This window comes from Chelmon rostratus, chromosome 23 (genome assembly GCF_017976325.1).
Source record: "Chelmon rostratus isolate fCheRos1 chromosome 23, fCheRos1.pri, whole genome shotgun sequence".
Taxonomy (NCBI): domain Eukaryota; kingdom Metazoa; phylum Chordata; class Actinopteri; order Chaetodontiformes; family Chaetodontidae; genus Chelmon; species Chelmon rostratus.
In genome coordinates, this window is record NC_055680.1 from 17,729,341 (window position 1) to 17,742,992 (window position 13,652).

The window sequence follows — 13,652 nt, forward strand, 5'->3', positions numbered from 1 at the left end:
CGGAAAAATCCAGCTGGCACGCGACCACGTCGGACTCACGCTGACGCTCTTATTCATACTGACTCCTCTGGTTCAAGTGTGTGTGTGTGTGTGTGTGTGTGTGTGTGCCGCCTTTAAAAATGCCTTGTAATCAAACGAACGTTAATTAAACACAAGTGACTTTTACGTAATATTTGCTTTCGTGCCGTGCGTGTGTGCGCCGCCGTCGGCTCTTTTCTCACGACGTGTTTCTTTTCTCGGAACGATCAAACAGCTCCAGCCCGAAGTTTCTTCTTCATCATCGTCTTCCTCTCGCTCACTTCATTCACACCTTCTCCTCAAACATGACGAGCCTCACCTGAGTGTGAAACCACCAGCTGTTCAAAGGCGTTTCTGCTTTCTGCTTTACTGGATTTCAGGTTTTGAACGTTATTACTGGAGCGTTAAACAGACAGGAAATCCTAAACCATTTTTTTCCCAGTTTGACTGTAAACTGACCCTCTGATCCCATCTAGCGCCATCCTCAGGTCAGAAATAACACTAATAATAACACACTTTGGTTTATGACTAAAAACCTGCAACACTGATGACATCAGCCTCGGCTGTACTTTGTGTTTACTGCTGTTTAGCTAATGTTGACGTGCTAAAATGTGAACATGGTAAACAAAGCAGACGCCTAACATGCTAGAATTTGTCATTGTGAGCATGCTGGCAGTGTTAGCATTTAGCTCATAGCACATCCAGCCTCGCAGAGCTGCACTTCAGCTCTACGGTCTCTTTACAGCTCTAACTCACGATGAGAAGAACAGTTAGAGTGATGCTCCTCCAAAGAACTGCTCGTCTGATGGTTTACTGCACCGTGCATGCAGACCTGAACCACGAAGTCCACACGCTTGGACTAGGTTCATGCCCTGTTAAATTATCAAACACACACACACACACACACACACACACACACACACACACACACACACACACACTCCCCTGTGTGAAGCTCTGGATACATGTCGAGCAACATACACACTTCCTGCTGAATTAAAGATGAATGTGTGTGTGCGTGTAAGTGTCTTACATAACTTAATCCCACATGTCTGATCGCCTGATTTCTTCCGTCAAACTTCAAACTTAATCCCGCTAACAATGTGTGTGTGTGTGTGTGTGTGTGTGTGTGTGTGTGTGTGTGGTTGTGTGTGTGGTTGCATGTGAGTGTGTGTGTGTGGTTGCATGTGAGTGTGTGGTTGTGAGTGTGTGTGGTTGTGTGGTTGTGTGTGTGTGGTTGTGTGTGTGTGTGGTTGCATGTGAGTGGGTGAGTGTGTGTGTGTGTGTTTGTGGTTGTGTGTGGTTGTGTGTGTGGTTGCATGTGAGTGTGTGTGTGGTTGCATGTGAGTGTGTGGTTGTGAGTGTGTGTGTGGTTGTGTGTGTGTGCGTGTGTGTGTGGTTGTGTGTGTGTGTGTGTGTGTGTGGGTGTATCCATTTATTTATCTGGGGACAGAACGTTGCATCCAAACTCCATTTAAAAACAAAGTGATTTTACATTAAAAGCAGGCGATTATTGAGACATTAAATTAAACATTAAACACTTTGCTGTGAACATCTGATCCAGAAAACCAGCTGTTACATCTGTAAAGTTTCATCACCTTTATTCTTGGGTCATTTATTTTTTTCACGATGACCTCTGGACCTGATCCTCGTTCTGTTTTTCCACTAAATTAAAAAAACAAATAAAGGCAGATATAAGAAAAGGTTGCTCTCAGAACATGTTCAGTATCAGGTAAATCTTAATTCTTGTAAATATTTAGTTTATTTGCTGTATAAAGTTTCACTTGTTTCCATATGATTGACGTCTCAAATGTGAATATTTCTGTGAATATTTCTTAGTCTTCCGTGCTTCCGACAGCATCTATTGTTTTTTGGACTGTTCGCCAGACGAGGAAGGGGTATGAAGACGTCACACTTTTGACTTCTGATCAAACAATTAATTGATAGAAAAATCTTCCTTTTACCAGACAAATACAACAGAATGCTTAATAAACTAGAAAGAGATCACGATTTTTTTAAATATTGTGTTACAATAGATTTTTCACAGTGTCTCTTCTACTTTTTAAATACCTTCTTGCTCTCGTTTTAGTCGATGCTGAATTTACCAGAATACGTTAATACTTCAGAAAATATCTGAGCTAACTGTATAAGTTTGATGCCTTTACTAAACAATGAAAACACTAAATTAACAGAATTTGTAATGGAGTTTGGTGCATCATCCTCTGCCTCGTGGAGAAGACTGAGTGTGTGTGTGTGTGTGCGTGTGTGTGTGTGTGTGTGTGTGTGTGCGCACATGTGTGTTTCAGATGCCAGGGAGTGGGGCTGCCATGCGCTACCGTGGCAACCAGTCAGAGTGCTACTGATCGTCGTGGTAACAGACCGAGTTACGAACAATGACATTGTGTTTACTTGTCAGACAACAAAATCGGGGTCACAGTGTGTGTTAGTGTGTGTGTTAGTGTGTGTGTTAGTGTGTGTGTGTGTCAGTGTGTGTGTTAGTGTGTTTGTAGGTCAGACTATTAATATTAAACACTATCTCTCGCTCTTGGATTCGTCCTGATCCGGTTTCCTCTCGTCTCGCTGCCTCCGTGTTGTTTTCTGTCTCATCTTCAGAGGGTTCTTATAGACAAAAGGTTTAGATGACTCACTCTCTCTCTCTTTGAGGGCCATTTAAACTCGAGCGACCGTGACATCATCGACAACATCCAATCACACGACTCGGAATGTAAAAATAGACCGGGGCCAAACGGCTGACCCCGTTCACACGAAGGATTCTGATTGGTTAACGGGGTCATGGGAGTTGATTGATGAGGAGTCAGAGTGTGAACTGACGACTGAACTTTTAGTTTGAAAACTTTATCACTGCTACTGTAAATAGTACTACTATTACTATTATTGTGACTATGTTTTTTTCTTTTTCACTACTGTGGCTCACTACTACTACTACCACCAACACCCAGCTGAACACCCCTCGCCTCACCCTCACCCTCACCCTCACTCTCTAAAATGAGTGTTTGGTTTGTCCATGCTGGGCTCCTGTAGAGACATGGCGGTGCAGCATGGTGGACTCAGTGGAAGAGGAGCTGCTCCCTCTGTAGATTCAGAGACTCATTCTAAGGTAATGAAAGCACAATGATTCGCGTTTTCAGGTGATTTTACACTAATGGAAACAGACTGATGAATATAATATTACATTTCTGCCAACAGATGGCCTAAATCCTGCACACTGGACCTTTAATATTTAAATAAAGCTACCTGATCTAGTGCCAGTTCACACTGCTCCTACACAATCCAAACAGCACTGCCACGTTCAACTGACCCAGAGATGCTCCAGGTAGTGGCCAGTACCGATGCTACCATTTAGCTAATGCTAATGCTAATGCTAACCGCTAAGAAGAACAGAAGAAGACAATACAGTTCCGATGCTACCATTTCGCTAATGCTAAGGTTTGTGTATCAGACCTGTGTTCTTTCTTCTTTCCCATGAATCATCTGACGACCAATCAGATTTATCTGCTGACCCTTTGGAGGGGCTCGACCCCTCAGGTTGGACTGAAGTAGCTAGCTGTATATAAAGTAGCTGAAAGCAGCTCCACCTGCAGCAGCTCCGCCTGCACCAGCTGCACCTGCAGCAGCTCCGCCTGCAGCAGCTCCGCCTGCACCAGCTGCACCTGCAGTAGCTCCGCCTGCAGCAGCTCCGCCTGCAGCAGCTCCACCTGCAGCAGCTGCACCTGCAGCAGCTCCACCTGCAGCAGCTCCAGCAGTAAAACGTCAGATATATTAATGTATCAGTGAAGTGGGTCAATCTGATGTTCAACGAGTACTTTTACTTTGCATACTTGAAGTACATTTGGCTAATAATACTTTGTATAGTGTAAGACTATAAATGCAGGACTTTTACTGACAGTCCAGACATCCATGAATCCCAATGACATTGCTGATGCTCTAAATTTTCCTCTAGCGCCACCAGCAGGTCAAAGTTTTCACAGATATTCGTGGTTTCCAGAGGATGAATCCTTCAGACTTTAGTGATTCCTTGACCTCTAACCTTTGAGTATTTCTACCTTTTTGTTTTACATCAACAGAAAGCTCCTCAGTTTGATGAGATCTATATGAAACCTGATTGGCTCATGAGTTTTCACCTCCAGATGCTGTCACAACGCGGTGGCTCCGGCTTGAAATGCATGCTGGGACGACTCTTGCTGAAACGAACGGACCGCCGCACACGTGTGAGTTCGCTTTTCTCAGCCGACCCAGTTACCGTCCCTCCATACATCCGTCCCTCGCCATGCTCCACTTTCCCACAACGCCGGCCCTGACCTCAATACTGCAGGCGGACGGCGAGGGAGAGAGGCCTCGGCTCCACGCTGGAAACGAAGCGACAGCTCGAGACGGAAAAACCAGAGCGAGCGAATGAGTAACTGACAGTGACGGTGCATGAAAACCCTCCGATCCACCACGAAGAATCCCTCCTCCTCCTCACGCTTTGTCCTCTAATGATTATCCTGACAAACCGTCAGCCAACCGGCTGCCTCACACCCGTCACAGTTTAGACGTGCGGCGTGTAAACCAACCCGACAGCCGCGCAGCTCCATTATAGAGCAACAATTAGAGAACGGATAATAAGGACAGAGCTGGTTGAACAGGATCGTCGTGGTTTTTCTGTAGTGACAGTATGTTTTCAGCACCACGCAGGCAGGTAAACACTACAGGTTACACTGTGAGCGCGAGACAGCTTCATGTTAGCATCAAAACTCATCCGGCAGCTGTGATTGGCCAGACTTCACTAAGTTACGGAGGGGAATTTTTGCACAGAGAGCAATTTGTGACATATTTTCTGGAAAATCAAAGAACCAGACAAGAACGTTTGCAACAGCTAAATAGATCCAAATAACAAATAAGGAACTTCACCGCAGCCGTGAAGTTTCATCCATCAGCAAAAGGGAATAAATGAAGACCCGTTTCCATCCGTTAGTGTTCGTGACTGTCAGGAGTTGGTTCATGGAGACGAACAGTAGGTGGCGCTCCGGCCAAAGCTCAAACGATGGAAAACCATGAAGAAAACATGATGGAAACATGAAACTTCCTCTTATTCGTGTACTGATGTGAGGAAGGGTACAGCCTCCTCATCGCTCCACACACATCTTCATCATTTCCATTCATTCATTCATTCATTCATTCATTCATTCATTCATTCATTCCGTGTTTCTCTAAACGTCTGAACCTCGTTATCATGAACATCTGGAGTTTTACACACGAGCACTTCAACCCAAATCATCAGCACCGCCTGAGCGATGGGCTGTAGGGTTAGGGAGTCACCGGTCGCTATAGCAACAGCTGTGGAGCTGGAAGGCAGCGCGGCAGCCAGTGAAAGTGCACAGTAACACACACGCACACACGCACGCACGCACGCACGCACGCACGCGCGCACACACACACACACACACACACACTGTAAACCTGTTCAAGAAATAATGCTCTGTCAAATATTTACACTGCAAATTCATTTGACCTCTCCTCTGTCACACACACACACCCTGAGGACAAGAGAGGACACACACACACACACACACACACACGCACGCGCACACACACGCACACACACACACAGTGATGCAGAGAGACGCAGAGTTTTAAAAAGTATACAAATAAAACACGTTTTTATTCATCTTCCTCCTTCCTTCATCTTCTTCATAACTTCCTCTGTGTGGATCAGACGGCCGGTTTACGACATGAGTGCTCACACTGTTTATTCAAACGAGATGACCGCGTCCTCCACAGAGAGACAGGCAGCACTGCTACGAATTCCACGCTGGACAGACAGCGAGAGGACAAAAAGAGAAACAACAGATACCGACAGCTGCGGCCTGCCGCGATGTCCGAATCTGAACTGCTGCTCCGATCAGAAGAAAACGAGCTCGGCCAACGAAACATCTGCAAGAAATCCAACCAAGTGTTCAAAAAACAGACTGTTTAACTGTCGGGACACAACTTTACTGTCCCGATTCAGTCCAACAGCATCAGAAAATGCTGGAAAAAGCTGCTGAGCACGACCTGCTGAGCAGCAAACAGCCGACAGACACTGTCAGCCACGAGCTGGGGAACATCGTGCGGCATTTAGCAGCCATGAAGGGAAGGTATGGTTTCATCCACTACAGTGAGCAGCTGTTTGAGGGGATGACCGGATCAGTCTGAAGCGGTGGGCTTTGAGCCGAGAGCCACAGACAGTGCCAGGAGAAAAACGGTTATTAACAAGAATTAAACGACAGGAAGCTGTTTGTGTGAGGAGGAGGTGTTAATGAAACCACCTGCAGCTCAATGAAAGAAAGAACAAAGAGCTGCTGGTGGACTTTTACAGGACGAAACATCTTGAAATCAACCTGCGAGTGTCCCTGCAGTGGACACGCTCACTGTCTGGTCATAAAAACACACGATCACCTCAATGAAAAGCTGCCTGGACCCAAAACACTGCTGCAACTTACATCATCATTCATCATCAATTATTTTCACAATCAATCGTTTAGTCTTCAAAATGTCTAGCCAGCAGTCCAGAACTCACAGACTCTTCATTTACGATGATAAACGACAAAGAAAAGCAGCAAAACGTCACATCTGACAAACCGGATTCAATAAATGTTTGACGTTTGTGCTTGAAAAACAGCAGGTGATTATTTTTGTTTTGATCGGCTGATCGATGAATGGCTGCAGGTCTAGTCCTGGAGAAGAAGGAGGGCTGAGAGGAGGTTTTAGTGACCTGGAGCAAAGAAAACCAGCACGACCACGATCAATGAACCGCTGACAGAGCCGTCACTCATCTTAATGCTTTTTCCAAAATCCAGCAGCTGTGAGTCTCTCCGGCGACTCGGCGGAAAAAAAAAAACCCTCTCTGGCATTTTAATGTGAAACTCAAGAAAGTTCTGGATCTGGAGTGATGAGACGGGACAGAATAAGTGCTGGTTTGCTGCACGTTTTGCTGAAGGAAAGAAGACGAACGAGACGCCCGGGCCGTCGTGTTAATCCGCCGTGGTCGACGCCGAGGTTCAGATAGTTTCCAGCCTGATGAACGCTGCACAGATCCTCCATCGCTGTCCGCCTTCCTGCCAGCAGCGTGGCCGTCTGCAGGTGGACGCTCTACCGAGGGCGTAGCTGGGGGAGCTGGAGCTCTTGGACAGGACTACTGATTATTCTCTCCATTGATCGATTAATTGTTTGTGAGAAATGCTGAAGAACTTTAAACAGAACGACAGTGAACCAGCAAACTGACAGAAGATACAGAGACTTTAAATGTCTCCAATCATGTAGATTTAAAAAATAATTATTACCTTAACGCATCCAAAGGCTGTTTAAAATGAGAGAAAGTTTCAGTTAAATGTGAATTTATGAAGATTTGAAAACTATTTATTGTTTTTTTTTGAGTAATTTCTTTTTTAAAATAGTTTCTTGCCTTATTGTCTCTATTATTGATCGAAAAACTGAAAAAAAATCTATTTTAAATTTCAATGTGAGGAGAAGGCCTCTGTTTTTTTTTCTTTTTCTAAACGAGAGAGGACTAAAGAGTCCGCCATCCCATCATACACGTCTTCCGTCACAGCTTGTGAAGGAGTCATAAAAGCCTCAATTCATAGACAAAACTGCAGATTTTCATTGTGGAGACGCTGTTTGTCAGATCACTTCTGCCATTTAGCTTCTTATTGTAACCATCACACAGCTGACCCCCCCGCATCATAAATTCTACATATTAGTTGTTTCTCTTTGAGAACGTCCTCAAAGAGTCCTGGAACCAAATCAACTTGATCCGTCAGCGTTTGTTTCGTCAGTGGATGATTCGACCCTCTTATGCAGCTACATCGAAACATGTTAACCTCCCTCTGTGCTCCACGTTCTCCACATTTATGAATTTTTATTGATGAATTCTACCAAATATGCATATTCTGAGAGATACTAAGTTATAGTCCTAATAGATAAACTGTGTGTTTCCTCTATTTTATTGTGCTGTTAGAACAAAATCGGACACTTGTCACGTGTCTGTTTAGCTGCGATAAGAAACCAGTTTTTCTTTGTCTGGTTATTAAAATATGTCACTCGTGTACATCGGGACAGTTTCCAGGCTGAAGCTAATGGATAAACGCCACACGCTGCAGCGAGAGAGAGGAACAGTGATCAGTTATCACTATTACATCTCCTGTCAGTGCAGAACGACCCGGCAGCTCACAGCGAGGCTGAACTAGACGAACAGGGTGGAAACACATGAGTCACAGCAGGCTTTCAGTGTATTTTTATGATTTCTTTAGGATTGCAGGCTGGTTGTTGCTCAGCAGTCTGCAGATTAGCTCCCACACTTTCTCCAGCAGTGACGCCTCAGTCTGAGGATCACAGCGGCAGGTCAGCCGACCGCACTGTCAGACTGAATATCTGAGGTTCAGCCTGCAGGACGACAACACAGATTTCCAGAAAATGACTGAAAGCTGCACACGAGTCCAGAAACCCCCTAGACACCTCCTGAAAGTGCTTCAACAAGCCAAAGTCGACCTTCAGTCAAACTGTTATTTCCAAAGACAAAGGATGCATCCCAGAAATAATTCAGACGATGTAAAGAAACCACCAAACATTCACAGATGCAACAGAAAAATGGCCCCAAAACGACTCAACAATGAACACAAACCCCACAAGAAACCAAAAAAATGACCTTAATAGGAAAAAATCCAAGAAATCACTCCAACATATTCATGAACACAACCTAGAAATTATCCAACAATTTGTAGAAATCTTCCAGAAACTCTTCCAGAAGTGAACCAGAACCTGTGTAAAATATTTTATCTGAGACTAAAATGCTTCAAGTCGTCTCTGAAACATCGTCTGTCACACAAACGAGACTCAGGGTCGGGCTCTGTGAGGCTACTGAAGGCTAACATTAGCATGCTAGAATTATACTAAAATTAAAATTACCAGCAAATATCAGAAACTATCAGAAACTACCAAAAAGCAGCATCTAAGAAACAATCTCAAAGTGCATCCAAAAGCTTCAGACTCTCAGGTGCTGGACACAAACACAGTCGCCCTGGAAACCCCAGTAAAAGTCCCAGAGGAGGAGAAGGCCTTATTTACCAGACAAACAACAGTAAACACGTGTGTGTGTGTGTGTGTGTGTGTGTGTGTGTGTGTGTGTGTGTGTGTGTGTGTGTGTGTGTGGTGATGGTCATGGGGGGTAAGCGGGGACCCCCCACATTGATGTGGCTCTGCCTTCTGAACAACATTAGCATGAAAAACAGAGCAGTTCTGGCCGAGCTTTTCGGCTCCGTTGTGCCAAAGAAAGTGTTAAAAGTAAAGAAGTCTCCTTTAAATCTGTTTCTCGGCTCGACGGAGCGACCGATGGCTCTTTCTTCAACGCAGGAAGTGAAGAGAGATTAAGTTTAACGCCGTGTTTTACAGCAAGTGGCGTCGCTCAACTCTGGGGTTACCATGGCGACAAGAGGACAGACAGAAAGACAGACAGACCCAAACAGCGTCCTGTATCTAAAATGTCATATCACATATATGTACATATCTTCACCGGAGCTCCAGGCGGGTCAGGGGGTCAGGCGGAACACTCAACCCGCTGAGGGAGCACCGTGGCCTGGCCGCAGTCTGCTGCGAGGCCTGGGGGGGAGAACCAGCAGCAGACACAACCACACGCAGATGTTTGTCTGTCTCGTGAACGGATGCTTTGGTGAGTCAAAGCGACCGGACATTTGTCAGGTGTCACGGTTTTGGCGCAAACAAATATTTGTGACATAAGCATGAAGTGCGAAGCCAAGATGGCGAGCTGATGGACAGCAGGAAGTGAATGGACACAAGAGTTTCACCTGCTGATCCCATGAAGCAGTCAGCTAACTGTTTCACTCAGCAGCTAAAACAATTAGGTCTGCTGAGATTCATGCTTTTCCTTCTTCCTTCTTCTTTCTGCGACGAAGACTCGGTGTGAAAACACAGTTTCTGATGGTTTCTTCATCACTGGACCCTTCCTCGCTCACTTCATATGCACTGCAAGACATGCTCCTTCAATTAAAAAGCATTCGTCTACCTTCATGGCCTTCTGCACGAGGACGACATGCACAATGCTTTGTGACAGGATGAAGTGCAGTTTAATTCACAATGACACAAGTTTCAGTTATTGACGAGCTCAGCTGCAGCATTGTTTACAGACCCCCCTCAGCAGCTGATACAGGCGTCTGGTTTTCTTCCAGCATGAATACAGAATGGCCTCTATAAACGTAGCTATAAAAGCTCCACAGTAAAGACAGCTTGATGGAGTTCACGCTGCCAAATCGACCAGAAAACAGTGATTGAAGGTTGATCAAAGTTCGGGCTGTATAAGGTGTATGTGTGTGCCAGTAAGTGGCACAAGATTAAATTAGTCAATTTTTGAATGGAGTCTGGTGTGACAATGTCTTCCTAGCAAACCAGTAAACAATGAGGAAGCTCTTGGGCTGCTGTGACTATAGTTATGACTGTGTTTTCATGACTGTCTCACCAGCAGCGGCGCAGTTCATTCTGCGACCTGCATGTCGTGAGTCTGAGTTGTGTGTTGACACACATCATGTGAGTTTCAACACCTGGAGGCCTGAAAAACTGCTTAACACTAATGTAGAAAAACATCATTGTCTCTCTGCAGATCTACTGCAGTGTGTGATTCTGCATCCACTCAATCAGTTTACTTTGTGATGTGCAAGTTTCATTATTATAATCAAAAATAAGTTTGATCACAGTCACAGTGAAGCTATAAGTCACTGGAGACGTTATAGAAGAGAGTTATAGTGGAAAAATACTATTAATGCACAAAAGCAGATTTCATGATGGATAACAAATTCCTATGGCCAGGAATATTATTAGAATACCACAGAGATGGTACCACGTGATGAAGACATCTCATTATTACTGCAACATCCCACGTTCACCATTTTCCCCCTGTCGTTTACGTTCCCACCCAGTGGGTTGTCCCAGTGCCCTGACATTATCAGACGTGAATATTTTCGTAAACTGAATATCTTTGGGTTTTGGACATAGATAGAACACGATATCTGAAATCATCAACATGAGCTTCAGGAGCTTAGGATGGGCATTTTTCACTTTACAGTCGAAACTGTTAATTGATTAATGGAGAAACTAATCAGTTTGATCGATAACAAAAATAATCACTGCATTATAGCGACACTATACAGTGAAAAAGTACCAATAAGCAACACAAAAACTACTAAACTTCATTATAATGCATTAAAAGAAGAGACCACAGTGTGACGGCAAATATGAAAAGAGGCAGAGAAACACAATCGATTACACCCCACAGAGTGAAAAGCACAGCACAAATTCTAATAATCATTCTGTGAATATTACATTAACACTACGGCACTAATACAGGACTTAAAGACGTGTCAGGAGAAAGAATATTATAAATATACTACACAAAGACAAAACCACCATGAAGTGAGCAGTATGAACTCTACCCAGACAAACTGCACATCACTACTGTAATACTACAGAAAGTAAACGCAGTACAAATAAACTTGATTCTGAGCAGCGGAGACAAACTGCACGTCTTTACACCATAAACTCCCAAAACAGGAACATCGTGGGCCATGAATACCTCAAACACACTGCAGGAAATACTGCGAATACTGTCTGAACGCCACAGGAGAGCTAACAACACGGGAGAATTACAGCCTCTTATAAGACACTGAATAAATATTTACATAGAACAGTATTCTAGAAATATTCCAGAAGAAATAAAATGATGTGAAAGTGTCATCAGGCCAATAAAAAGTCACTATGATGAACTACTGAGAGATCAATAAGAATAACTGAGTGTACCCTGTGTGGAGGCATTCTCTATGGACCCCTCCTCACATCCACAGCTATTCAATCTAGTATCTCTGTCGGCCCTCCTCACATGAGGGACCTCTGCACTGTCCCCCTTTGCCCCCCCAGTCCAACTCCTCAGCAAATATCATGCAAAGATATTACAGGGGATTTAACGCCTTAGTGCTACTTTAAGTACCACATTCACACTGTGCACACCCACAGAGATACTGTAGAGACTGGACACTACAGTCACTACAGGGACATGACAGAGGCCGGTTGTAGCCTCACTTCAACACGCTGGTTGGTGCGAAGTGTCGCCGTGTTTCATAGCGTGTTAGCCTGTAGAGGTAATTCCGATCAACGCTAAAATGAACCGACTGTCGCAGTGAAACCAACAAAGCTAACGAAAGAATAAAATGTGGGCTGTAATTCCCGTCTAAACTTACCGGACAGAGCGGCTTCAGCGGCGCGGACGCTCCTCCGCGGAACCTCCGTCTGAAAACGTCCAAGTTTACAGCGAAGGAAGATTCTGCTGATCCCGGTTGACTCCAGCTCGCATCCACAGGCGGCGCGCGCTGAGCGGTGAGGTGGGCGCGCGTGGGAGAGAGAGCGGGCGCGCGAGAGCGTGACAGAGAGAGAGAGAGAGAGAGAGAGAGTGAATGAAAGAGACAGATAGAGAGAGGCAGACAGATAGAGAGAGAGAGAGCGAGAGAGAGAGAGAGAGAGAGAGAGACCCCAGGCAGTCTGCGCATGCGTGATCACTCAGGTGGAAGGGAAAGTGCTTTCTCTCGTACACGCCCACCTGACACAAGAATATCTGAACACACACACACACACACACACTAACACCCTTGCTCAAGTGTTTAATGGCAAGTTAGCTGTGTGTGTGTTTGTGTGTGTGTGTACAGAGGAGATAAGCTCTACCAGCCACGCCCTTGGCAAAAAAAAAAACAAAAATGTCCGGCTTCCCTCCTCACACACATTATGGTGTCATCTGTGAGCAGTTTTCCTTCCTGAGCTGAAATGTCACAAAACTAATAAATCAATAATTAAAAAACGGTGACGTCAACACAAATGTTCACAAAGACAAACACTCTAAAAAGCTAAATCAGCTATGCTAGCGTGCTGGTTTGAGCTAAATGCAAGCGTGTACATGCAACTAAATGAGAATGCTAACATGCTGATGTTAAGCAGATATAATGTTTACCATGTTTAGCATCTTGGTTTAGCGTGCTAGCGTGCTGTCACTTGGTAGTTAGTTCTGTAGCATTAGGTGTTACTTACGTAATGCACGTCTTTCTGTTCAGAAAAGCTAAACATAAAAACAACACACTTGTGTGAGATAGTGTACCTGATTAGCAGAGTTAGCGGGAGCTAGTTTAGCTGTGGAAGTCTCAGGCTAGTTCAGAGCTAAGTTAACAGTTTTGTTGTTTTTTTGTAGCCTGTTTGCTACTAAACTGGCAACTTAAATTCTTGTCATCTTCTTTCTGAGGGAATCTACAGTGTTAAATACAAAGTACAGCGGAGCTTGACGGGGATATCATGTCTTAAATTTCATGGATGCAAAAGTCATTTAGATATTTCAGTCTGGACCAAAGTCGTGGACTGACCAACATTTTCACCCTTTGAACCAGGACAAAAAATTAGGTTTTCTTGAGAATCCAAGTTGTTGGCTAATTTGTGTAAACTCAAGTGTTTCCAAACTTTTTTGATTTCTTACCGTTTAAATATGTTTTAACCAGTTCAACCAAATGGTGATTTTTCCACTTCATTTGTTGTCCGGATGGAGTTTAAGTATT

The 13,652-nt window shown here is 44.4% G+C and overlaps 1 protein-coding gene across 1 annotated transcript in view; it reads right to left on the reverse strand.

The window, feature by feature from the left end:
- The window catches only part of LOC121626889 (FH2 domain-containing protein 1-like), a 24,833-nt gene extending 12,372 nt beyond the window's left edge, over positions 1–12,461 (reverse strand). Inside the window, exon 1 of the mRNA XM_041965621.1 lies at positions 12,300–12,461. The gene's annotated coding sequence lies outside the window, so the exon portion shown is untranslated. The remainder of the gene's footprint in view (positions 1–12,299) is intronic.
- Positions 12,462–13,652: the final 1,191 nt, after the last annotated feature.